The following is a 27,952-nucleotide window of genomic DNA, read 5'->3' as shown; positions in this document are numbered from 1 at the left end:
AAACTATGATATGCCTCTGAGAGACGAGCGCATGCCTTGATGATTACATGCTTTTGCTTCGAATCCTCACAGTCGAAACTGTGGTACACCTCTTGGAGATATGACTTTGTAGAGGCGGACGCATGTTTTGAAGTGCATGCTTTGCTTCGAAGCCTCACAGTCACGACCGAGGTACACCTTGATTTAGGAGGACACCTCGAAAGGGTCGTGTCCATTCACCGGGGGCTTGTGAAGAAGGATGTAGTAGAGGATGTGTAGGAGGGTGTCATGCGGTGACCCCATGGAGACATGTAGGAAAAGGAAGCATTTTATAGTCGTGCAAATGGACTATATGTGTGTCACGACAGCGCACCCTGACCCCCACTGGAGAGCGACAGAGTGCAGGATCGTGACCGGAGGTCGCGAACGTCACTCAGGTGGGAGTGGCTCAACGCATGAAAATGCAAAATCAGGAGCAAACCATGAAAGAAAACTAGAATAAAACCATTAATCCAAACAAATAACAATTTCAAAAGTACAGGCATCTCATTCATCCAATATTAAAAAGTCTTTACAATTCTTGGCACTACAGGCCCAAAAAATACACAAAATCAAGCACACCACACATTACTAAGACATCCAAAACATACAGTGAAAGTCTTCAAATGACGCCCGCTCGACTTCAAGCTTCAAAATCCCCAAGAGTCACCTACCTTAAGCACAGGTGTCAACACTCTTCACTCTACAATTATGAAAATAAGATGGAATGAGCTAACAACCCAATAAGCAGATCTACACCATTGCATTCCAACTAACATGAAAGTAATAAGCAATACGCAACACACATATAAGTACATATACACTTGTATCAAATAAAGTCCCCCAACATGCTTCTCAACACTCTAACAGAAATGTGAGAAAAGCAGTTCAATATATATATATATATATATATATATATATATATATATATATATTACATAAGTCACAATCACCTTTCTTAAAGTAGAGTAATAAAGACATCAGATCACAATTACAGTTAAAAACTCATGCAGAAAGCATAAATAAGTCAGGCAAATAGATCTATCTACTCCTGAAGTAGAAGCCACATCGGTCAGGCTAAGTCAATCCTGAACTTAGGACTTCTACCCTCACTCAGGAGGGTGGACCATAACAAGTGGAAGACCCATTTTGTAAGGCCCTCACACATGAATACATCTCCAGTGCGCTTTGGGGCTTTTGATAGACAGAGACCTTGCAAGACACTACCCTCTCCTTGCACCCTTTTTAGTGAGAGGGCGCTACACTACCATTAGGTAACTCAATGCATAGTGCCCACATAGATCAGGGGGGCGCGACCCTCCCAACTACTCTCATCCTGGGTCCCGTCCTATCATGGGGAGTCAGGAAAAAATCGCAGTTGCCAGCACCATCATTTACACAGTACGTTCTCATTCACATATAGCATAAGCATCATGATACCATCATTCACACAGTAGGTATCCATTCACCCATAGCATAAGCATCATGATACCATCATTCACACAGTAGGTATCCATTCACACATAATATAAGGATCATGATACCATCATTCACACAGTAGGTATCCATTCACATATAGCATAAGCACCATGATACTATCATTCACACAGTAGGTGTCCATTCACCTATAGTATAAGCATCATGATACCATCATTCACACAGTAGGTATCCATTCACACATAGCATAAGTATCACGATATCATCATTCACATAATAGGTATCCATTCACATATAGCATAAGCATCATGATACCATCATTCACACAGTAGGTATCCATTCACATGTAGCATAAGTATTATTAAAATCACACAATTCATATTGTAACAGGGCATTCATCATAATCATAGCAAAGCATAACTTCATTATCATGCATGCTACATGTGCTCATGTACGCATGTGAGATATGAGTACGTGATCCGACCTAAGGTGAGTGAGATATGAGTGTCAAAAGTGTCTTTTGGACCATTTAGAGTTTTAAGATGGTTCTAAAATCAATTTCGTATCAAACACACTTATCCCTCACTTGGGAGTGGTTTAAAGACAACAAGATTCCATTTGACCTCTTAAAGGTTCTAGGAAATGGGGGTTAACTAACTACCCCTGCTGTGTGCACTTTTTTGGATTTATTTCGGAATTGTTTGGATTTATCTTGAAGTTTTAGCCTTATATAATTAAAGAAAACAGAGTGCATTTCGACACTCATATCTCACTTTTGGACCATTTATTATATAAAACCAATTAGTATATAAAACTTTCGACACTCATATCTCACTTCGTTTATATACTCATTAGTACATAAAACGAAGTGACTTTCGACACTCATATCTCATTTTTGGACCATGAGTACATAATCTAAACAATAAGGCAACTTGTGACGGGTACATAATAAATGTTTAAGCCAAGATATATCTTTCTGAAAAACCAAGTTTGAAAGCATTTGGATTCCATTTGGTGGTTCACAAATTCTTGCCAAATAAGGTGATAGTTCTGATTTTCATCAATACTTCCCACAATGACATACGTTCTTAAAGAAAGGTATAACCTTCAATCTAGGAAGCTTTTAAAAATAGTTTCCACATAAAAATTTCAGCCCATTCAAAGATCTTTCAAATGGTTGTGGTTTGGCCATAAATGAACTCCGTTTGGCTAACTAAAAGAGTGACCACAATGGTATAAATGAAAAATCCAGGAAAACAATCAATAATGATATACCTTCCCATGTTGAAACATAACTTCATTTTTGTAAATAATTTCAAAAATAGGTAAAAACAAACATTTTACTAGACTCGTATATCTTTCCAATGGAGGTGCTTTAAGGTCAATCGGACCCCATTTGGCTGTTCAAAAGCCTCCTACAAAAACATGCAAACTTCTAGAATTTCACAGGTGGCATACAACATGTCTCAAGCATACATTTCATGATCTTCATTTCATGGTGAGGCACATGATGACAACCATTCTCTCACTATGTGAACTCACACAAAATAATGCATTGCATGCATTTCTTACAAAATCTAAGAATCATGCATTCATTCTTGACATTCACCATTATCATGGAACATGAGACCCAATTTCTAAATAAAAAAGTGTAAGGATTTTCTTACATCACATATACTTTCATTCTCATTTTACATTCACAAATTCCATGCATCCTTATGACTATCATGCAATGGTGATGGATCCACTTACCTAAACAACAATGGTGTCTTCTCTACTCCTCTCCTCACAGCTCTCACCTGCCCAATAGTGGCTGCCCACCTTGTGTCTTAGAGAGAGAGATGAAGTAAGAATGAGTGGAACAGGTGAGGAAGGGGGCCTAAGTACTCTTGGGTTGAGGTGGCTGGCCAAGTTTCACTAAGAGACTGTAAAAATCTAGACATGTAGTACTCAATCACCATGCATTTGACAAGTAGCATACACAACTCATGCATGTCAGAGACACAGCTGGCATTGCACACAAATCCACCCAGCACTGGCCTCTTTCAACCGGCACCGGCCTCTTCACACAAATCCACCCGGTGCTGGCTCTTCCAACCGGCACTGACCTCATCACACGAATCCACCCGACGCTGGCCTCATCACACAAATCCACCTAGTGTTGGCTCTTCCAACCAACGCTGGCTCTTCCAACTGGTTCTAGCCTCTTCTGGCCTCTTCTCCAACTCACCCGGTGCTAGCACTTCCAACCGGCGCTGGCCTACCTCAACCTCCCTATCCTGCCATGCCTTCTAACTGGCCGGGAAAAATTTGGGTCGTCACAATGTGTGCAATTCAACTTCCTGCTACAGGGATGTTTGACATTTTTACATGTGATGACCTGTAGGGGAGGATTAACACTCCTGTCATTTGAGAGTGAGTGCCCAGAAGGGTTTTCACCGCACTCCCTTTATTTTGATAATCTTGCCCATAGTGCCCTTGAGGGTTTTCACTATGCTCGTTTCTTTTTTTTTTTTCTTTTTGACATATTTTGCCCATGGTGGCCTTTGGAGAACACATCGTGTCCGTCATCATTTTTTGGACTTTTTTTTTTTTTGTCGAAGCATGTTTAAGGTCATGCCACCCTGACCTTCAATTTAGCATGTTTTAAGGCCATCTGCAGAGACCTGAAGGCAAGTTTAAGGTCTTCCCTCCGAGACCGTATGTTATACAGTTTAACATCGCGCCACTAAGATGTGTGCCATAGTTTAGGGTCATATAGCTTAAACCGTGGTTATGAAGTTTAAAGTCATGCAACTAGAACCGTGCAGTTTAAGGTCATGCAACTAAACCTCTGCTACAGTTTAAGGTCATATAGTTTGGACCATGTAGTTTAGGGTCGTGCATCTAGACCATGGTGTTTGAGCAAACCTTCAATTTGAACTGCCTTGTCGACCATCTTGGCGAATGTATTGGGCCAAGGTGAAGTGACATAACGAGCTAATTCTAGGTGCATCGTGTCTTTGCAGTACTTTATCTCTTGCGGCTCACCTATCGGTGTGGAGATTGCGCCACCTTTCGATGTACTCGATCACTTGTTCATGTGGATTTTGTTTCACCTCAACGAGTTCAAAGAGGTACACTTTCTTTTCTATGTCCCAGAAGCATTTAAGGAATTCTTCCTCCATTTGTGCCCATGATGACGTTGACCCTGGTAGTAACCGAGAGTATCATTTGAATGCTGCTCCTGTAAGGGTTCCCACAAATTGTTGAACTAGTAGGTGCTCATTATTCGCTATATTGCCACAGGCTGCAATGAAATGGGCTATGTGTTGCTGCGATGAGTCAGTACCATCAAACTTGGGGAAATCAGGTCTTTGATAGCTCAGTAGAAATGGTGTTTGGTCAACATACGCTGGGTAAGGCTTTTGATAGCGATTTGGATCTTCCATCACTGGGATATTATACTCTTTCAATGCTTCAGCTACCATGAATTTTACTAGTTCTTCGTTCTCAACCTGAGTCGGTGGGGAAGAGACCAGTAATGAGGGAGGCGGTGGGAGTGGCTCTTCTTTTGATGGTGTTGTTTTGATGACCAAGCAAGGTGATTAAGAGACGGTATAGAGGGCTTGGTGCCCCAAGGGGTTACGGGAGACCAATACCTCTTGGCGCAAAGTTTCTATTGTTTCATCTTTTGACCTCATCTCAACTTGTAATCGCCTTAATGTGGTCTTGAGTTGCACAATCTCGTCTCCATAGGATTTTAGTATTCATCGATCACCATAGCTTCGACCCCAGCCATGCTTGAGAGCTCTTCTCTTACTGAAGGATTGGATTGCTCACCATTGGGAAGCAAAGGGATAACGGAGACTTTGGAGCTGATTGCCCCGAAAGCTTCCTTTTCATTCGGGGTAGTACCATCCAATAGAGTTCGCTCACCACATGCCTCTTGCTCAATGGGGTTCTCGACCATGGGCTCAACTGCCGCTGCTTCGACAACCTCATTGATGAAGGTCATTGAACCTTCGTTCAGGTTGGGTTCATCTTATAAGGCTTGAATATCTTCATCATCTAATGAGAATTTGAAACTCTCACACGACGGTGAGGTCACTTGATCATCATTGGGGAAGAATTTTTCAAGACACGCGGCGAACACGTGATCAGCCTCATAAGGAGTCGTGACATCTTCAAGGCATGGAGGCCGTATGTAGTCAGCCTCATAAAGATTGGTGGCACTTTTAAGAGCTAGAGGCGTTGTTTCAATGGGGTGGTCAACGAAGGGAATGCTGCCTATCTCATCCTCTATCAAGGAATGATTTTCCCTGAAGTGATGGAGAATGGGGGGTAGCCTCACCTCGACCCGCAGGAACAACGACAGATGATCTGTCAGTCGCGGGAGAAGGTGGGGCGATTGAAGGACCCAGACTATCCCGAACTGTTGAGTGCACGACGCGATAAGTAGAGTGTGGGCCACGCGGCGATAGAGGGAAAGAAGAGTCGCGCGGCGATGGGGCGCACGGCAGTGTGAGTCACGCGGTGATAGGTCACGCGACGATGATGTTTGCGGCATGTAGGCGTAAGAGAGGCATGCAGCGGTAAGCGCGTGATGATAAGAGCACAAAGCAAAGTGAAAGACGCGCGACGTAGCAAAAGAAAGAAGTGTGCGGCAAAGAGGGAGCACGCACGGTGAAGTGAAGGATGTGCTGCGCGGCGAAAGGAAGAAGCGCACGGCAAAAGGAAGAAGCACGCGGCAAAGAGAGAGAGCGCGCGGCGAAGTGAAGAGCACACGGCACGCGCAAGTGGTAATGTCGCGCGAAGTGTGGGCTACTATTGGCTGGTCTCTGCCGCCTGTGTTTCTAACATGCATGATTTGTGAGTGCCACTTGGAGAGTGCATGCTGCCTTGTAGCCACTTGTCCAGATTTTTAAGCCTTTTGGTGCCACTTTGACAGCCACCCTACCTTCAAGAGTACTTAACCCTCTTCTCTAACCCACGCCACTCATTTTTTCCCTCATCTCTCTCTCTTTAAGGGAAGGTTTAAAGAAGTGACTATTGGTAGGAAACCACTATTGGGCAGGTGAGACTTGTGAGAAGAGAAGTGGAGAGAACACCATTGTTTTTTAGATAAGTTGATCCATCACCATTGCATTATAGTCATAAGGATGCATGGGGATTTATGCACGTGAAATGCGCAATGGAAGTATGACTCTTAGATATGTAAGAAATGCATGTTATGTGTGTGCATTGTGATAGAATGGTTGTTATCATGTTTCTCACCATGAAATGAAGGTCATGGAATGTGTTCTTGAGACATGTTATATATATGCCACTGTGAAATTTCAGATTATGTGTGCCCTTGAAGGAGACTTTTGAAGATACAAATGTGGTCCGATTGACCTCAAATCACCGCCATTGGAAATATGTATGAATCCAATAAAATGTTCGTGTTTGCCCACTATTGAAATTCTTTACAAAAATAAAGTTACATTTAAAAATGAAAAGGTACATCACTGTTAACTGTTTTTCTTGGATTTTTCACTAGTGCCACTATGGTCAGTGATTTTAACCACCCTAACGAAGTTCATTTTCGGTAAAACCACATCCCTATAAAATATGTTTGAATGAGCTAAAATTTGGGTGTAGGAACTATTTTGAAACTCTTTTTATATTGAAAGTTATACTTCGTTTTATGAAGGTATGTCACTGTGGACAGTGTTGATAAAACTTCATAACTCTCACCTCATTTGGCTCGAATCTTTGAACCACCAAATGAAATCCAAATGCTTTCAAATTAGCTTTGTTAGAAATATGTACGTCTTGGCTCGAACTTTGATTTTAAAACAGTCATAAGTTGCTTCACGGTTTGGGAGTTATAGTAATATAAAGAAGGGTATGTCGCTGCCCCCTGTGCACTGCAGGGTGTACCTAGTAAACCCTCACCGCGTTGAACCTTTACGAGGTGAAAAGGAGTCAAATTGTCTTCAAACCAATCCCATTTGAAGGATAGATGGGTTTAGTAAAAAATTGGTTTTGTAATTATCTTCACATTTTAAACGGTCTAAATGTTATGACCCTGATAGTGAGCGTATGTCATTGTCCTTGATGGCAAGAAATCGAGCTGTAAGGCTTAACTTGAATAAAGTCATTATTACTATGGTAATGCCATTATGAGATTGTTTAAATGTGATATGCCACTATCTATTGTGATATTGCTGCTACCATGATGAAATATTGATATCGTCATAATGTAATACTATGTTGCTCATGCGATATGTGAATAGATACCTACTATGTGAATGATGGTATCATGCTGCTCATGTGATATGTGAATAGATACCTATTGTGTGAATGATGGTATCATGCTGCTCATGTGATATGTGAATAGATACCTACTGTGTGAATGATGGTATCATGCTGCTCATGCGATATGTTAATTGATACCTACTGTGTGAATAATGGTATCATGCTGCTTATGTGATATGAGAAAGAGGTACCTATTATGTGAATGATGGTACCGTACTGTTTATGTGATGTATAAATGGGCACCTACTGTGTGAATAATGGTGTTGGCAACTACCTGATGGGAAAGGCACCTACTATGTGACTGAAGGTGCCGGACCTACGATCTTCTCCTATCTCTCCATGATAGGACAGAAGTCAGGATGTGAATAATTGAGAGGGTCATGGCCCCCAGATTTATATGGGCACTACACATTGGTTCACCCAATGATAGTGTAATGCTCTCTCGTCAGAAGGGCATAAGGAGAGGGTCGTGTCTTGCAAGGCCATTGCCTATCGAAAACCCCAAAGCATGCTAGGGATATGTGTGCATGTGTGTGTGTGAGCATTACGAAGTAAGGCACCCACTTGTCATTGTCCTCCCTCCTGAATGAGGGTAGAGGTTTTAAGCAGCAAGATTGGTTTAACCTGAGCAATAAAACTTCTACTTCGAGAGTAGGGCCCTACTAGTTTTGTGATTGTGATATGTTGTCCTTATTGTTCTACTTTAAGTAAGATGATTGCGAATTATGAATTGTATATTAAATTTCTTTTATCATATTTTTGTTAGAATGATGAGGAACATATTGGAGGATTCACTTGATACCTGGTAATTTTATGTGCATTGCATTCTGTTACCACTGTTATGTTAGTTGGGATGCATTGGTGTAGATCCGCTTGCAGGGCTTTTAACTCATTCCATCTAAATTTTATAATTGTAGAGTGAAGAGTATTAGCATTTGTCCTAAAGGTGGGTGGTTGTTGGGGGCTTGAAGTCGAGGAGTTGAAAAGCCGTCCTCTGAAGACTTTCATAGTTTGTTTTTGGTGGTCTCAGCATACGATGAACATTTCATTTTGTGTATTTTGGGCCAGTAATGCCTTGAAGGAATTGTAAAAACTTTTGACGTTGAATGAATGAGATGGATGTACTTTTGATTTGATTTTTTGTCTGTTGAATGGATTTATTGTAGTTTTCTTTCATGGTTCGCTCTTGATTCCATGTTTTATGAGTTGAGCCACCAGAGTGACGTTCGTGACCTCCGGTCGCGATCCCACACACTATCGCCCTCCGGCAGGGGCCAGGGGCGAGGTCGTGACAGGCGGCCTCCGGGCTGCCCCGAGCAGTGGGACCGGCAAGTGAGTTGCTGGTAGCAAGGTGCGTTCTGTGCGTGGTGGCATATGTGCAACCAATGCAGGGTGCATTGGCAGAAGGTCCACCATTGCAAGGAGGTAGGGAGTGAGGGACTTATTGGTCCATCCTTGCCTTTATCCAAGTGATGACCTGGGAGAGCGACACAGGGTCAATGCTCAGGAGAAAGGTCGGGCACGAGATTCGTCGAACTTGTTCCCGATGAAGACTCACGAGTGCGGGGATTATGAAACCCCCGACTCGAATGAAGGGTTCAGCAACCCCAAAGACAGGTGTGTATATAGTGAGCTGGAATAAAGAGAAAGGAAAGTCAAACAAGAATGCTCCAACGATGGGGTAGCGTGTCCTCAGTGGAGTCACCAAGCTGGTTAAGTGCCCCGATCTCGCCCTCCCGGTCGGGTTGACCTGGTGGCGTGGTTACGGGTTCTAGATGGACCCGGGACCTGAGATCGCTCTCTCGAGAACCTTGTTTAAGAACAAGGGCAGGTATCCAACTAGTGAGAGAGGAATTGGGGTCGTGAGGCCGGACTTACCTCACGAGGTCTGTGACACACTCGGGTTGGCTTGCGTGGGCACCCTCTTAGATCACGTTGGAAAGCCCCCTGGCCTATGGCCAGTTTGGAATCTCCTCCCTTGACATGTTTCTCCTTTCCTGCAAATACACACACACATGTAATACGTCCCAACAAGTGGGTCTAGGGACCCTGACTTGTCGAAGATAAAATAAAATAAAGTGGAGTGAAATGAAAAGTAAAGTGGAAAGAGACGAAATGAAAATGAAAGAGATGAATTGACATTAGAAAATGAAATTAGGATTAAAAGTGAATGAAACAAAGTGAGATAAATAAAATTAAGTGGAGCAAAATAAAATAAAAGGGACAGAAGAAAATAAAATAAGATGAGGTGAGGAAAATAAAATTAATAGAATAAAATAAAATAAAATGAAATAAATGACTAAAATGAAGTAGGATGAGATGGAGTAAAATAGCTACTAAAGATAAAATAAAATGAAATAAAATAAATGAAGTAAAACGCAAATAAAATGGGGTTGGGAAAGTAAGAAAAAATGAATGGAGGTAAACTAAGATGAAATGAGTAGAGATGAGGCTAAGTAAAATAAAATGATGATATAAAAAAATAGAAAATAAAAAAAAGGTAAATTGGTAAGGGAGGTGGAGCTATTGGGTTATGGGCTTTGAGTGAGAAAGGGAGTGCGGTTCTGCTTTCGAGTCGAAAGAAGTTAAAAGAAACAAGGAAGCAACGTTTTAGATAAGGGGAAAACAGAGAGTGGGTTGTACATATGGGTGGAGGTAAGAGGAATAAGAGGGGGACGTTTGACACGTGGAGAAATGGGTCAATAAAATAATATCAAAAAAAGAGGGGGCACAAGTGCATGGGGGCGCAAGGGAGTAGGCAACAACAGTTTTCGGTGCGAAAAGAAGGGAAAGAGAGGAGTGGTCAACTGCTGGCAGTGGATGGTGCGACGAGGGGAAGAACAAGGCGGGTGTTGCAGGTCTAGGTTTAGAAAAGTGGGGAAAGAGCGACAGTGGTGCAGATGGGGTGATTGAGGAAGAAGAAGGCAGCTACAGCAGCGTTGGTGCTTGGCCACAGGTGAGATGATAGTGGAGAAAGAGGAGGGAAGCAAAAGTGGGCTAAAGAGTGGGACAAAGAGAAGAGAGGGGCAGAGGTAGCGGCTAGCGGTTACAGGCAATGAATTAGAGAGAGAAAGAGAGCAGCACAACGGCTGGTGTTACAGAGGTGGTGCATGGGTGGCACTGATGGTTTGCGGCCTGGCTGTAAGCAGGTGGCAGAGAGAAAAGAGAAAAAGGCAGACAGAGGGCAATATGAGGGATAGAAAGTGGCTGAATTTTGGGTGGAGCAATTGGTGGCTGCACTTGAAGGAGAGGCAGAGGGACGAAAGATGGGGCGCAGCAGGTTGCTGCCGTGTGGGTTGTGGACGACTATGAAGATGAAGAGCCGCACGGCGATGGTGTGGAGGTTGGCATGCGAGGTGGCGATAGGCTGAGTTTGGCGCACGAGACAGCGATAGGTAGGAGTTCACGTGCGAAACGGCGATACGTTTAGGAAAGGGGACTATATTCGCACGGCGTCAGGGGAAGAAGGCTTTTGGGCATGGGGGTTGGACCATAGGACGTGAGAGAGAGGCAGTGACCATGACAATGCACCAAGAAGGGGTTACATGAGATACGCAAAAAATAAAAGAAGGGAAGATGGAGGTGAGGGACTACAAGAGAAAAGAGGGATGAGTCCACATCAAGGAGATGGTCATGCAAGGAATAAAAGAGAAGGAAAGGGGAGAGTTGGTGGTCATGAGGGACCACAGGGAGGGAAGGAGAGAATAAGGAAGGAAGAAAGAGTGACACAGACGGCGATAGGCTTCCGCCGAAAAGGGATAGAGAAATAGAAGAAGAGATAAAAAGAGAGAAACACTAAGCTTAGGGGTACCAACCCAAAAATTTCTCTCTCCTTCCGCTCTCTCTTAAGACGTGACCCAACAATACGCAAGATAAAAACTTCATTAAGCAAATGAAGGGCTTGTGTACAATTGTAGTACGTAGTATACATAGAAGTGTGCCCAAACATGGGTGGATGATAAAAAGTAACCCTAATTGCTGGAAATTAATATTATATTGAATTAAAATAAATTAAAAATAGGATGCGAAATGACATATTTGCCCCTTCCTGACAAACTGTGGAATTCCAAAACAGTCCTTAAGCTGCCTTAGAACTTGCATGATCTGTCATGGATGATCTGAGGTCGTTCCGATGCCCGATTGATTGAGATGGTTGTTTTCTTGTAGGGCACGATATGGCGATGGATTTGATACCAACTTCGAGCCATGGATCATGTTTTTTGGGGCACGATCATATGACTTGAAATTTGAATGAATCTTGAAATTTTGGATCAATTGTGTGCTTGTTCCTTGATGTTTTTCTGTGATTCCTTCGCTGGAGCGCACTGAGCATGCGGTCACGATCGCGGGGCAACAAACACAGCTCGATTCCTTGTCCGGACGAAGGTTTTGCAACTTTGGGATATTGGGCGGAATCTGGAATTCTAGCAACAAAATTTACAGTCACTTCGTCAGCTTCGTGTGTAAAATCTGACCGTTGTTCATGTACGGATTTCGAGTCAGAGATAGCCCGAGACCTTACACACGCGATGGAATTGGTTTCATGTCTATTAGGCTCGCGAGTGGCACGATTCTTCCCTTCGAGCGAGGCATGACGCTACTGAATTTCCTACACTTTCTTCACGGATTAGCAACTTCTCTCTAGCTTTTCTTCCTGCTCGGGCATCGTCGCAGGGCGTGCTACATATCAAAACGCTCATCTTGATCAGATGAATACGCTTACAAAATTTGAGCATGATCCGACTTCAGGCGAGTGAGATATGAGCGTCGAAAGTCACTGGTCGTAACTGTCCCTTTAATGGTGTTGAGTTACAGTGTGGCCACACGGGAATAGTGTGAGGCTCTTCTTGGTTTACTCTATTGCCTATAACGTTTTCTTAGAGTGTTCGTTCAAGCTGAAATTTGACTTCTAGGGGTTTTCAACAGTGCCGGATCCAATGGTGGTGGTCCCATAGCAATTTGAGACAGCAAAAATGTAGCTCTAGTTATAGGGGTCGTTTCTACTAGAACTGTTTCTCAGTCTGTACTGCCTTAGACATATCGAAATACGACGAAACTTGGCAGAAGAATTTTGAGAGACCTCATGAAGATCTTAGCCAATTCTAGGGCTATTCTTAGACTGTTGGAATTTCCACTGATTGTTAGGCTTTATTGAGCGGGGGCCCCACGTTGATCAAAAATACTTTCCAACAGCATAGCCGGCCAAATGTTGTGCTTCGAGAGAATCGAGAAGTGCAATCATTCGAGAAGTTTGAGGGATCTTGTCGAAGTCCTCACCCTCAAGGCACTATTTGCGATTCTGAAGCGTGAGGCCTTTGCAGAGTCCTCCTCGGACAGAACCAGGCCTCTTTTGAAGGCCAAATGCTATGAACCATTAGTCGGCATTGTTCACTACTATACCAGGTTTTCTTTTGATGATCAGGGTATCTCTGTAGGTCTCGTTTAGTGGGGTCTTGGCGGAGGCTTCTAACCCGTCCTGAAAGTCTTGTCTCATATAGGCTAGGAGGTTTTGGAAAGAAGTACCCTGAAGCCTGTGGCAAGTTAGACTCTGGCTTCGTCAGTTTCTTTCCTTCGTAATGGTCCTTAGGATTTTCGGAGGGATCGTTTAGTCATCGTCTTCACCCTCAAGGACACTTGTTGTTGTTGAACTAGGGAGATCTAATGCAACTCTCACTCCCTGATGAGCCATGTCGTTGGGAGATCTTATGCGGCTTTCACTCCCTGATGAGCCATGTCGTTGGGGGATCTTATGCGGCTCTCACTCCCTGATGAGCCATCTGGTGTTGCGATTGGATGCTGGCTTTTGAGGATTTTAGGTGGACCTCATTAGCCAAGATTGTGACTGTTTGGAAACTGAATGTCGGCTAAGGTGGTGGCCGTGCATCAGTCGATCTTGTCGGTTCAAGCGCCCTTTTACGGGGTTTTACTTGCAAAGGGGAAGTGGCATCGTTAAGACGATTTTCACCAACTTTTGTTATTTATGTGTTCTTTTACCCATGACCAGCAGTCATGTCCACCCTTTTCATCTGTTTTTGCTCATGATTCCCTTTTGGGGTTTTCACCGTGCCTGGATTTTGTTTTCCACATAACTCTTTTACTCATGGTTTCGTGACCATGCCCGTCCGTCATTTTTACTTATGGCATTCCCTTGTCTAGGCGTACGCCATGCCCGTTTTTCCATGTGAAGGCGTATTTAGAGTCGTGCCTTCGAGACCTGTGCGAAGCCTTTTAACGTCATACGGCCAAGACATGCACCATCACTACGGTACAGCTGGACTGTAGTGGTGGTGAATGGTAGTTTGTGGAGGCCATAGAGTGAGCTTAGTGATGACTTTAACTCACTTGGGAAGTTAGCATGGCGTTGCCTTGTAAAGAGTTGATGATGGATGGATGGTGGGTGAACAATGGTGACCCACTAGCTGACGGCGAGTATGACTCACGGAAGGGTTCGTCGTTTGGTGAGCATGGGTAACACTCACTGGAGGAAAAAGTGGTAACGATGATGAAGGTGGTGCGCACACATGAATGAGCCGGCTAACGAAGGCATTCGTGAAGATGCACGTAAAGGGCGTGTGCACGTATGTAGGGGTGTTTTTAAGTTCATGCCTCTTAGACCTGGGCAAAGCAGTTTAACGTCATGCGATCAAGACGTGCACTATAATTTAGGGTCATACAGCTGGGCCATGGTTACATAGTTTAAAGTCATGCAACTAGGACCATGCAGTTTCAAGTCGTGCAATGAGACCTCCACTATAGTTTAAGGTCATATAGTTTGGACCATGGGTATGCAGTTTAAGGTCATGCAGTGTGGACCAAGGCAATGCAGTTTAAGGTCATGCAAAATGGACCAGGGCTGTGCAGTTAAAGGTCATGCAGCACGGACCATAGTGTGGGTCGCCATGTGGATGAAGCTCCATGGGGAATAAGTCTGTGGATAACAATCTGACTCCCTGGGGAAATAGTGAAGGCTATACACGAGCAGAGGGCTTTAGATGGAGATGGTGGCCCTACGAGGAGTGGCAAACGGAAGTGAACTTCACTGGGGATTAAGAGGGCAAGTGTGACTTTCTGGGATGAAGGATGAGGCTTGATGTAACTCCACTGGGGATGACATGCCGAAGCATAAGTATAACCCTATTGGGGATAGTAGTAGAACACACCCGGCGGTAATGGGGTCTAGCATATGGGTACGCATGACAAGAAGTGGGTCATGGGAAATTATGGTGTATGATGGAGGTTTAAGGGGGCTATGAGTGATGTGACTCAAATGGGAAAATGGAGACCAAGAGGGTCTTGTGGTAGTGGTGATGCATGGAATCAAGCGTAAGGATATACAGTTGAGAGTGTGGTGCACCTCTTTGATATATTGCTTTATAGAGGCGGGTGCATGCCTTGCATGCTTTGCTTTGAAGCCTCACAGTCAAAACTGTGGTACACCACTTTCTGATATGGCTTTATAGATGTGGGGGCATGCTTTGATGGTTACCTGCTTTGCTTCAAAGCCTCACAGTCGGAACTGTGGTACACCTCTTTGTGATATGGCTTTGTAGAGGCGAGCGCATGCTTTTAAGTGCATGCTATGCTTTCGAAGCCTCACAATCGAAACTGTGGTACGCCTCTGCGAGACGAGTGTATGCCTTGACGGTTACATGCTTTTACTTCGAAGCCTCATAGTCGAAACTATGGTACGCCACTGAGAGACGAGCGCATGCCTTGATGGTTACATGCTTTTGCTTCGAAGCCTCACAGTCGAAACTATGGTATGCCTCTGAGAGACGAGTGCATGCCTTGATGATTACAGGCGTTTGCTTCACAGCTTCACAGTCGAAATTGTGGTACGCCTCTTTGAGATATGGCTTTGTAGAGGCCAGCGCATGCTTTGAAGTGCATGCTTTAATTTGAAGCCTCGCAGTCACGACCGAGGTACACCTTGATTTTGGAGGACACCTCGAGAGGGTCGTGTCCTTTCACCGGAGGCTTGTGAAGAAGGATATAGTAAAGGATGTGTAGGAGGGTGTCATACGGTAACCCCATGGAGACAAGTAGGAACAGGAAGCAGTTTATAATCGTGCATATGGACTATATGTGTGCAGTTTTACATCCTGCTATAGGGACGTTTGACATTTTTACTCGTGATGACCCCTAGTGGAAGATCAACACGTCCGTCATTTGAGAGTGAGTGGCCCGAAGGGTTTTCATCGCACTCCCTTTATTTTGTCAATCTTGCCCATAGTGCCCTTAAGAGTTTTCACTATGCCCGTCTCTTTTTTTTTACTTTTTGACATATTTTGTCCATGGTGGCCCTTGAGGGACAAACCGTGTCCGTCATCATTTTTTTGACAATTTTTTTTTTCGCGAAAGCATGTTTAAGGTCATGCCACTGTGACCATCAATTTGGCGTGTTTTAAGGTCATCCGCCGAGACCTGAGGGCATGTTTAAGGTCTTACCTCCGAGATCGTATGTTATGCAGCTTAACGTCCTGCCACTAAGACGTGTGTTATAGTTTAGGATCATATAGCTTGGACAGTGGTTATACAGTTTAAAGTCACGCAACTGGGACCGTACAGTTTAAGGTCATGCAACTAGACCTCCGTTACAGTTTAAGGTCGTATAGTTTGGACCATGCCGTTTATGGTCGTGCATCTAAACTGTGGTGTTTGAGCAAACCTTCAGTTTGAACTGCCTTGTCGACCATCTTGGAGAATGTATTGGGCCATAATGAAGTGACATAAAGAGCCAATTCTAGGTGCATCCCGTCTATGCAGTACTTTATCTCGTGCAGCTCACCTATCGGTGTGGCCAGATTGCACCACCTTTCGATGTACTCGATCACTTGCTCATGTGGCTTTTGTTTCACCTCAAAGAGTTCAAAGAGTTGCACTTTCTTTTCTATGTCCCAAAAGCGCTTAAGGAATTCTTCCTTCATTTGTGCCCATGATGACACTGACCTTGGTAGTAACCGAGAGTACCATTTGAATGCTGCTCCTGTAAGGGTTTCCACAAATTGCTGAAGTAGTAAGTGCTCATTATTCGTTGTATTGCCACAGGCTACAATGAAATGGGCTATGTGTTGCTGCGATGAGTCAGTACCGTCAAACTTGGGGAAGTCAGGTCTTTGATAGTGCGATGGAAATGGTGTTTGGTCAACATACGCTGGGTAAGGCTTTTGATTGCGATTTGGCTCTTGCATTACTGGGATATTATACTTTTTCAATGCTTCAGCTACCATGACTTTCACTAGTTCTTCGTTTCCAACCTGAGGGAGGCGAGGGTGGGAGTGGCTCTTCTTTTGATGGTGTCATTTTGATGACCAGGCAAGGTGATTGAGAGGCGGTAAATAGGGCTTGGTGCCCTGAGGGGGTATGGGACATCAATACCTCTTGGAGCAAAGTTTCTATTGTTTCATCTCTTGACCTCATCTCAACCTGGAATCGCCTTAATGTGGCCATGAGATGCGCAATCTCGTCTCCAAAGGATTTTAGTATTCATCGATCACCATAGCTTCGAGTCAGCCATGCTTGAGAGCTCTTCTCTTTCTGGAGGATTGGGTTGCTCACCATTAGGAAGCAAAGCGATAACGGAGACTTTGGGGCTGATTTCCCCGAAAGCTTCCCTTTCATTCGGGGCAGTACCATCCAATAGAGTTCGCTCACCACATGCCTCTTGCCTAATGGAGTTCTCGACCATGGACTCAACTGCCGCTGCTTCGATAACCTCATTGATGAAGGTCAATGAGCCTTCGTTCAGGTTGGCTTCATCTTCTAAGGCTTGGATATCTTCATCATCTAATGAGAATCTAAAACTCTCACAAGACGGTGAGGTCACTTGATTGTCATTCGGGAAGAATTTTTCTAGACACGGGGCGAACACGTGATCAGCCTCATAAGGAGCCGTGACATCTTAGAGGCATGGAGGCCATATGTAGTCAGCCTCATAAAGATTGATGGCATTTTAAGGAGCTAGAGGCACCGTTTCAATGGGGTGGTCAGCGAAGGGAATGCTGCATAGCTCGTCCTCTATCAGGGAATGATTTTCCTCAAATGAGAGTGACGAACTCTCATCAGAAATAGGAGTCATTGGATACATGAGGACAAGGGATGTGGCTCATCAGAATTGGGCTCTTCATCACTAAATGGGAATGTGAAACCCTCATAGGACAAGGCTATACTGTTATTGTCATGAGCACACATGCAGCACGCATGACATGGGGGAAGCATGCAATTGGCTTTACATGGAATCACTGTGCCTTCAGGGTACATAGGAGTTATTTCAATGGGGATGTCAGCAAAGGGGAAGGGGTTCTCATCATTGGAAGAGACGTCTTCGATCACTTTCTTTACTTTGCCCCTGAGCTGGGCCTTCAATGTCTTGGTCTCCAGGCCCCATTTCTGGGCTTGACCTAGATTTTCCTTCTTTATGGCCTGGTAGTACTGCCGTCGGGCGAAGGTGAGATGTTCTTCCAACCGATTCTCGTGATTGCCCTTGGAACTGGATGGAATGATAGATCCATCAGTGCGTTCATTGTGCAAAGATGTGCTCTGGGTAGGTGAGGGGATTGGAGCATGTACGTGCTCTACATATGGACTTTGAGTGACCTGGTTGTCAACCCGGTCTTGAGTAACGTGTCTGACCTTAAGAGGCTCGGTGCCGTGAGAATGTGTGTGATGGAATGGCCGTGTGACCATCCCTCATAGGGTGAGCAAGCATGTGCTAGGAGAGGGTACTAGCACATGCTAGACGCAGCAACAAGGCTGCCCCGAGCGATGCAGTGCATATGCAAGGGGTCTGCAAGGCCGGTCTGAAGAAGATCCAAACCTTGACGGTGTCACAAGGTAACCTGAAGGTTGCCCCGAGGATGTGTAGGGCCAAGTCAAAGAAGACCCGAACCCTGACAGTATCCCGAGGTAACCTAAGGATTGCCCCGAGTGGTGCAGTATGCATGTGAAAGGGGTGTAGGGCTAGGTCCAAGAAGACCCGAACCCTGACGGAGTCCCGAGGTAACCTGAAGGTTGCCCCAAGGTGTAGCTAGAATGGATTGTCCATTAGCTTTGGTGGGTGTATGTGAGGTGGTGGCTTGAAAGCCACCTCCACCTGGTGTCAAGCATCCTGTTACGGGGGCCCGAGAATGGGGGGTAGCCTCACAGTGACTCGCAGGAGCAACGACAGATGATCTGTCAGTCGCGGGAGAGGGAGGGGCAGTGTAAGGACCCAAACTATCCCGGCCGGTTGAGTGCATAGCGGGATAAGTAGAGTGTGGGTAGCGTGGTGATAGAGGGAAAAAAAAGTGACGTGGTGATGGGGCACGCGTGTGAGTGGCGCTGTGATAGGTCGCACGGTGATGATGTTCGAGGCAGGTAGGCGTAGGAGAGGCATGTGGCGGTAGGCGTGCGATGTTAAGAGCTCACAGTGAAGTGAAGGACGCGCGACGCAGTGAAAGGAAGAAGCACATGGAAAAGAAGGAGCGCGCACAGCAAAATGAAGGACACGTAGCACGACGAAAGGAAGAAGCACGCGGCAAAGAGAGAGAGCGCACGGTGAAGAAAGAGCGTGTGCGGCGAAGTGAAGGGCGCATGGCATGCGTAACTGGTAACATCGTGCAATGAGTGGGCTATCACCGGCTGGTCTCTACCGCCCGTGTTTCTGGCATGATGAGTTGTGAGTGCCACTTGGAGAGTGCATGCTGACTTGTACCACTTGTTCAGATTTTTAAGCCTTTTAGCACCACTTGGACAGTCACCCCAACTTCAAGAGTACTTAACCCTCTTCTCAAACCCACGCCAATCATTTTTTCCCTCGTCTCTCTCTCTAAGAAAAGTTTTGAAGAAGTAACTGTTAGTAGGCAGCCATTGTTGGGCTGGGTGAGAGTTCTGAGAAGAGAAATGGAGAGGACACCATTGTTGTTTAGGTAAGTTGATCCATCACCATTGCATTGTATTCATAAGGATGCATGGGAATTTATCCATGTGAAATGAGCAATGGAAGTATATGTGATGTAGAAAATCCATACGCCTTTTTCACTGAAAAGTGGGGCTTTTGTCTATGATAATGGTGGTTGTTGAGAATCAATGTATGAATCTTAGATTATGTAAGAAATGCATGTTATATGTGTGCATTGTGAGAGAATGGTTGTTGTCATGTTCCTCATCATGAAATGAAGGTCATGGAATGTGTTCTTGAGACATGTTATATGCCCTTGTGAAATTCCAGAATTATGTGTGTACTTGAAGGAGACTTATGAACAGTCAAATAGAGTCCAATTGACCTCAAATCACCGCCATTGGAAATATGTATGAGTCCAACAAAATGTTTGTTTTTTCCCACTGTTGAAATTCTTTACAAACATAAAGTTATATATCAAAATGAGAAGGTACATCATTATTGGCTGCTTTTCCTAGATTTTTCACTAGTGCCACTGTGGTCGCTGATTTTAACAACCCAAACGAAGTTCATTTTCAGCAAAGCCGCAGACATTTGAAACATCTTTGAATGTGCTAAAATTTTCATGTAGGAGCTATTTTGAAACTCAGTCTATATTGAAAGTTACACTTCGTTTTATGAAAGTATGTCATTGTGGACAGTGTTAATAAAACTTGATAACTCTCACCTTGGAAGGAATCTTTGAACCATCAAATGAAATCCAAATACTTTCAAATTAGCTTTGTTAGAAATATGTACGTCTTGGCTCAAACTTTGATTTTGAAACCGTCAAAAGTTGCTTCAAGGTTTAGGAGTTATAGTAATATGAAGCAGGGTATATCGCTGCCCCCTGTGCACCACAGGGTGCAGCTAGTAAACCCTCACTCCTTTGAACCTTTAAGAGGTCAAACGTCCAATTGTCTTCAAACCAATCCTATTTGAAGGATAGATTGGTTTAGTAGAAAATTGTTTTTGGAATATCTTCAAAACTTAAATGGTCTAAACGTTACAACCCTAATAGTGAGCGTATGTCATTGCCCTTGATGGCAAGAAATCAAGTTGTAAGGCGTAACTGGAATAATGTCGTTATTACTATGGTAATGCCATTATGAGATTGCTTAAATGTTATATGCCACTATCTAATGTGATATTGCTACTATCATGATGAAATATTGATATCATCATAATGTGATACTATGCTGCTCATGCGATATGTAAATAGATACCTACTGTGTGAATGATGGTATCATGCTGCTCATGCGATATGTGAATAGATACCTACTGTGTGAATGATGGTATCATGCTGCTCATGTGATATGTGAATAGATACCTACTGTGTAAATGCTGGAATCATGCTGCTCATGCAATATGTGAATAGATACCTACTGTGTGAATAATGGTATCATACTACTTATGTGATATGAGAAAGGGGTACCTACTGTGTGAATGATGGTACTGTGCTGCTTATGTGATGTGCGAATGGGCATCTACTATGTGAATGATGGTATGGGCAGCTGCCTGGTGAGAAGGGCACCTACTGTGTGAATGATGGTGCCGGCAGCTGCGATCTTCCCATGTCTCCCCATGATAGGATGGGAGTTAGGATGTGAATAATTTGGAGGGTCGCACCCCCCAGATTTATATGGACACTGTGCATTAGGTCACCAAATGGTAGTCTAACACTCTCTCACTAAAAGGGCATAAGGAGAGGGTCGTGTCTTGTAAGGCCACTACCAATCGAAAACCCCAAAGCTCGCTGAGGATATATGTGTGTGTGTATGTGTGTGTGAGGGCATTACAAAGTGGGGCACCCTCTTATCATTGTCCTCCCTCCTGAATGGGGGTGGAGGTTTCAAGTAGCAGGATTGGTTTAACCTGAGGAATAGAACTTCTACTTCGAGAGTAGGGCCTTACTAGTTTTGTGACTGTGATCTATTGTCCTTATTGTTCTACTTTAAGTAAGATGATTATGAATTATGCATTGTATACTATACTGCTTTTTTCATATTATTGTTATAATGATGAGGAGCATATTGGAGGATTCACTTGATACCTGGTGATTTTATGTGTATTGCATTATGTTATCACTGTTATGTTGGTTGGGATGCATTATTGTAGATCCACTTTCTAGGCTTTTAGCTCCTTCCATCTTAATTTCCTAATTGTAGAGTGTAGAGTATTGACATCTGTGCTAAAGGTGGGTGGCCGTTGAGGGTTTGAAGCTTGAAGTCGAGGAGTTGAAAAGCTGTCATCTTAATACTTTCATAGTTTTTGTGGTCTCAGCATATGATGAACATTTTATTTTGTGTATTTTGGGCCAGTAGTGCCTTGAAGGAATTGTAAAAACTTTCAATGTTGAATGAATGAGATGGATGTACTGCCTTGCAGGGTGCCTTGGCATAAGGTCCACCATTACAAGGCGGTAGGGAGTGAGGGACTTATTGGTCCATCCTCGCCTTTATCCAGGTGATGACCCGGGAGCGTGACACAGGGTCGATGCTCAGGAGAAAGGTCGGGCACGAGGTTCGTCGAACCTGTTCCCGATGAAGACTCACGAGTGCAGGGAGTACGAAACCCCCAACTCAGATGAAAGGGTTAAGCAACCCCAAAGACAGGTGTGTGTATAGTGAGTAGGAATAAAGAGAAAGGACAGTCAAACAAGAATGCTCCAACGATGGGGTAGTGTATCCCCAGTGGAGTCGCCAAGCTGGTTAGGTGCATTGATCTCGCCCTCCGAGTCGGGTTGACCTGGTGGCATGGTTCCGGGTTCGAGATGGACCCGGGACCTGAGATCGCTCTCTCGGGAACCTTGTTTAAGAACAATAGCAGGTATCCAACTAATGAAAGAGGAATTTGGGTTGTGAGGCAGGACTTACCTCACGTGGGTCCGTGACACACTCGGGCTGGCTTGTGTGGGCACCTTCTTAGATCATGTTGGAAAGCCCCCCTGGCCTATGACCGGTTTGGAATCGCCTCCCTTGACCTGTTTCTCTTTTCCTGCAAACACACACACACGTAATACGTCCCAACAAGTGGGTCTGGGAACCCTGACTTGTCGAAGATAAAATAAAATAAAGTAGAGTGAAATGAAAAGTAAAGTGGAATGAGACAAAATGAAAATGAAAGAGATGAATTGAAATTAGAAAATGGAATTAGGATTAAATGGAATGAAACAAAGAGAGATAAATAAAATTAAGTGGAGAAAAATAAAATAAAAGGGACGGAAGTAAATAAAATAAGATGAGGTGAGGAAAATAAAATTAATAGAATAAAATGAAGTATGTGACTAAAATGAAGTAGGATGAGATGGAGTAAAATAGGTACAAGAGATAAAATAAACTGAAATAAAATAAATGAGGTAAAACACAAATAAAATGGGGTTATGAAAGTAAGATATAATGAATGGAAGAATGGTTTAAAAAACGGATCGGTGCCCCTGATCGGGCACCTCAAAAATCCATCCGGATCTGTGAATCGGCGTTTCGGATCGGCATTCGGTTACATCGTTCAGATTTATCCTTAAAAAAATCAAAAAAATTTTATTAAAAATCACTATATATGTTGCTTTTTAAGAATCCAATAAGAAATGCAGGTACTACATTAAGAATTTTCATTTTTTCATCAATATGCCAATATTGAGATGTTCTTTTTCTGTATGAATAAATTTAAATTTATCTTATAATATCATCTAATTTTTTTAAAAAAAATTATTTACAGCTATAATAAAAATAATACAATATATAAGTTATAACGTAAATAAATAAAAAAATAAAATACAAGATTTGCTTATCAATGTATAATTATTAATAATAAACAAAAGTGTTACCCTCACAAATAAATAAATCTACAAAAATATATAATTTAGAAACTTAAATTTGTAATTATATTATTATAAAAATATATAACTATCATACTTGCAATGTGGGATAATTGACTAAGCAACTTTAAAATAGATTTTAAAGTGGTTTGGGCTGGTGTTATTTTTTTATTTTAAAATATCTCATAAACTAAGTAGCTTTTTAATGATCAATAAATTAGCATTAATATTATTTTATTATTATTATACAATCTTATGAATTAGTACTATTTTTTTTTTAATCTCTATTAACCAATAACTTAATGTGTAAAATTTAATGAAGACGTATTGTTTATAGAAAAAACTTAATTTAATTTTTACAATAAACATAAAACATTTGCCCCACATCGAAACAATGAATGAGCAATTCGCACAATAAAACACATCGCACAAAAAAACAAATGAAACATATGGCTAGCAGCGTGCAATTTGAATTACCAAGGGCATTGTGCAATCTCTGTAATTTTTGTACGAAGCTGTACGGGGCAAGATCACTTGGCCATAAAAGACGGCTCGTACGTACAATTTAACTTACATCAACAAAACACATAAAAGACTGCGTACGCACAACTTGAGTTACATCACAACACATAAGCTGTGTACGCGACAAGGCCACCTGGCAGACAGAAATCCGAGCATCAACAAAACACATAAAAGACACATAAGAAGTGTAAGCGGCAAGGCACCTGGCAGAAAGAAATCCGGATTTTAAGAAACAAAAAACAAAACACATAAAAGACCGCGTACGTACAACTTGAGTTACATCTAAACACATGAGCTGTGCTGTGCAAGCGGCACGGCAAGTCACTTGGCAGAAAGAAATCCGGATTTCAAAAAACAAAAAAAATGGAACTATCGGTTTCACCTTTGGAGCGGTATCATCGATATCCTATCTAAATCGTTTGATTCTGGATCAGATCGGTTAAATTTTAAACATTGGAATTGAGGTAAACTAAGATGAAATTAGTAGAGATGAGGCTAGGTATACGTTTTAGTTAAGGGGAAAAGAGAGAGTGGGTTGTACATATGGGTGGAGCTAAGAGAAATAAGAGAGGGGGACGTTTGACACGTGGAGAAAGGGGTTAATAAAATAATATCAAAAAAAGAAAACTGGGGTTACAGGGAGAGCACAAGAGCATGGGGGCGCAAGGGAGTAGGCCACAGCAAGGTTTTCGGTGAAAAAAAAGGAAAAGAGAGGAGCGGTCAACTGCTGGCAGGTGATGGTGCGACGAGGGAAAGAACAAGGTTGGTGTCGAGGGTGTAGGTTGAGAAAGGTGGGGAAAGAACAACAGAGGTGAAGATGGGGCAATTGAGGAAGAAGAAGGAAGCTACAGCAGGGTTGGTGCTTGGCCACAGGTGAGACGACAGTGGAGGAAGAGGAGGGAAGAAGGGAAGCAAAAGCGGGCTAAGGAGTGGGTTGGAGAAAAGATCGAGGCGGAGTTGACTGCTTGCAGTTACAGGCAATGAGAGACAAAGAGTAGCACGATGGCTGGTGTTACAGAGGTGGCGGATGGGTGGCACTGATGGTTCGCAGCCTGGCTGTAGGCGGGTGGCAGAGAAAAGAGAGAAAGAGGCAGAGAGAGAGGGCAATATGAGGGACAACAAGTGGCTGAATTTTGGGTGCAACAATTGATAGCTGCAATTGAAGGAGAGATAGGGGACGAAAGATGGGGCGCAGCAGGTTGCTGCCGTGTGGATTGTGGACGACTGTGAAGATGAGGAAAGGGATGAAGAGGCACACGACGATGGTGTGGAGGTTGGCATTGGAGGTGGCAATAGGCAGAGGTTGGCTCGCGAGACGGCGATAGATAGGAGTTCACGTGCAAGACAGCAATAGGTTTAGAAAAGGGGCGCACGACACGGCGCTAGGATTATATTCGCACGGCGTTAGGAGGAAGAAGGCTTGTGGACATGGTGGTCTCACGGGACCAAATGACGTGAGAGAGAGGGAGTGACCACCAAGAAGGGTGACGTGAGATGCGCAACATAAAAAAAAAAAGAAAAAGAAGGGAAGATGGAGGTGAGGGACTACCAGAGGAAAGAGGGGGAGGTGGACCCCAAGGTCCACATGAAGGCGATAGTCATATAAGGACTACAAGAGAAAACAAGGGGAGAGTTTGTGGTCATGAGGGACCATAGAGAGGGAAGGAGAAAATAAGGAAGGAAGAAAGAGTGACACAGACAGAGATAGGCTTCTGCCGTCTGTGAAAGGGGAGAGAGAAAGAGAAAAAGAGAGAGAAAGAGAAACACTAAGCCCAAGGGTACCGACTCAAAAATTCTTTTCTCTTTCTTCTCTCTCCCAAGATGTGACCCAACAATAGACAAGATGAAAAATTTACTAAGTAAATGAAGGTCTTGTGTATAATGGTAGTATGTAGTATATATAGAAGTGTGTCCAAACATGGGTGGATGATCAAAAGTAACCCTTGTTGCTGGAAATTAAGATTAAATTGAATTAAAAGAAATTAGAAAGTAAGATTCAAAATGACAAATTTGCCCCTTCCTAACAAGTGGAATTCGAAAACAGTCATTGTGCTGCCCTAAAACTTGTGTGATCTTTCATGGATGATCTAAGGTCATTCAGATGCCCGGTTGATCGAAAGATGGTTGTTTTCTTGTAGGGCTCGACATGACAATCTATTTGATACCAAGCTCGACTCATGGATCATGTTTTTGGGACAGGATCATGTGACTTGAAATTTGAATGAATCTTGAAACTTTGGATCGATTCCTTGATGTTTTTCTATGATTTCTTCGTTAGAGCGCACTGACCATGTCATCACGATCGCGGGGCAACAAACGCAACTCGACTCCGTGTCCAGACGAAGGTTTTGCAGCTTTGGAATTTTGGCCGAAATCTGAAATTCTGGCGATGAAATTTACAGTCACTTCGTGGGCTTCGTGTCCAAATCCAACCGTTCATCATGTATGGCGTTCAAGTCAGAGAGAGCCCAAAACCTTACGCACGTGATGAAATTGGTTTCGCGTTGATCGGGCTCGCGAGTGGTGTGATTCGGCCGCTCGAGCGTGGCATGACGCTGTTAAATTTTCTGCACTTTCTTCATGGATTAGCAACTTCTGTCTTGCTTTTCTTAGCTCTCGGGCGTCGTCACGGGGCGTGCCACATATTGAAACGCTCAGCTTGATGAGATGAATAAGCTCACAAAATTTGGGCTTGATCCAACCTTGAGCGAGTGAGATATGAGCGTCAAAATTCACTTTAATGGTATTAGTTGCAGGGTGGCCGCACATGAATAGTGTGCAGCTCCTCCTATTTTACTTTTTTGCCTATAACGTTTTTCTAGAGTGTCCGATCGAGCTGCAATTTGACCTCTAGGGGTTTTCAACCTTGCCGGATCCAATGGTAATGGTCCCATAGCAATTTGAGACACCGATAATGTAGCTCTATTTATAGGGGTCGTTTCAGGGTGTTAGAGGTCGATTCTATCTAAACTATTTCTTAGTCTGCACTGCCCTAGATAAGTCAGAATGCAATGAAACTCGGTAGGAGACTTTTGAGAGACCTCATGAAGATCTTGATTGATTCTAGGGCTATTATGAGATTGCCGAAATTTCCACTGTTTGCTAGGCTTTATTGAGCGGGGGCCCCATGTTGATGAAAAATATCTTCCAACATCGATACCCTTTTCTTTTCCCCTTTCTTCGGTTATGGGCTTGGATCTAAGATCATCTTCGCTACTTTGATCTTTAGTCATTAACTCTTGGGTGAGGTTATGCTCGTTTTGTTCTTCGTCTACTGGACTTTTCAGTTGATTTCTTCTTGTACTCTAAGTCTTTTGTGGATAGTCTTCAGGTTTGGGCACAACTTGTGATTCTGCTGAGTTAATCAGGTTGACATCAGATTTGTTTGTCGAAGCATCTAGAGTTTCTGATTTATCTATGTCATCATCCTCTTTCTTTCTGACACTTATCGTGCCATTATCAATGAGGTCCTGAATTCTATGTCTAAAAGTTCGACATTCCTCAGTGTTATGGGCATAGTTTTGACGCCATTCGCACCATTGAGATGTATGGCCTTTATATAAAGGAGGAATCTTAGCTTCTGTCAGTAATTCTATGAGCCTTGCCTTAACCAACTTCTTCATGACATCGGTCATAGGCTCATCAACAGCAGTGAATTACCTTGGTGTAGAAGTTTGCATTATCCATGTGGTAGAATGAATTTTAGTCTTTCCCTGTGAATGGTTTGCAGAAGGATTGCTTCTCTTGATAATGTTCACTTCTCCTTCTTGAGAGGGTTTTTCGGATGCGACCTTATCTTCCTTGGCTCGCTCATACCGCGATGCTCTTTTAAGAATAACATTAAATGAGTAAGGGACTGCCCCATGCTGAAGAACGTGACATATTCTGAAGTAATGTTCTCTAATGACAGGCTTACCTTCACGGCTTCAGGGAGTGGAGTTTCAATAACCTGCATAGCG

At 43.4% G+C, this 27,952-nt stretch overlaps 1 long non-coding RNA gene across 2 annotated transcripts; it reads right to left on the bottom strand.

The window, feature by feature from the left end:
- Positions 1-486: 486 nt before the first annotated feature.
- On the bottom strand, positions 487-25,291 carry LOC148783215 (uncharacterized). Of its 2 annotated transcripts, XR_016050570.1 has the most exons (5): positions 24,262-25,137; positions 23,949-24,126; positions 22,531-22,651; positions 9,616-9,734; positions 487-721 (listed from the first exon to the last, which is right to left on the bottom strand). It is a non-coding gene; the product is annotated as an uncharacterized LOC148783215 (long non-coding RNA). The 2 variants fall into 2 exon arrangements; XR_016050569.1 differs by lacking the exon at positions 9,616-9,734 and having other exon boundaries at positions 24,376-25,291.
- Between the last annotated feature and the right edge of the window lie 2,661 nt (positions 25,292-27,952).

This window comes from Amborella trichopoda, chromosome 2, assembly GCF_054954075.1.
Source record: "Amborella trichopoda isolate Santa Cruz 75 chromosome 2, AtrichopodaSantaCruz75HAP2 v2.0, whole genome shotgun sequence".
Classification (NCBI taxonomy): domain Eukaryota; kingdom Viridiplantae; phylum Streptophyta; class Magnoliopsida; order Amborellales; family Amborellaceae; genus Amborella; species Amborella trichopoda.
Note: the sequence above shows the minus strand (reverse complement) of the source record. Positions and strands in the feature narration are given on the sequence as shown.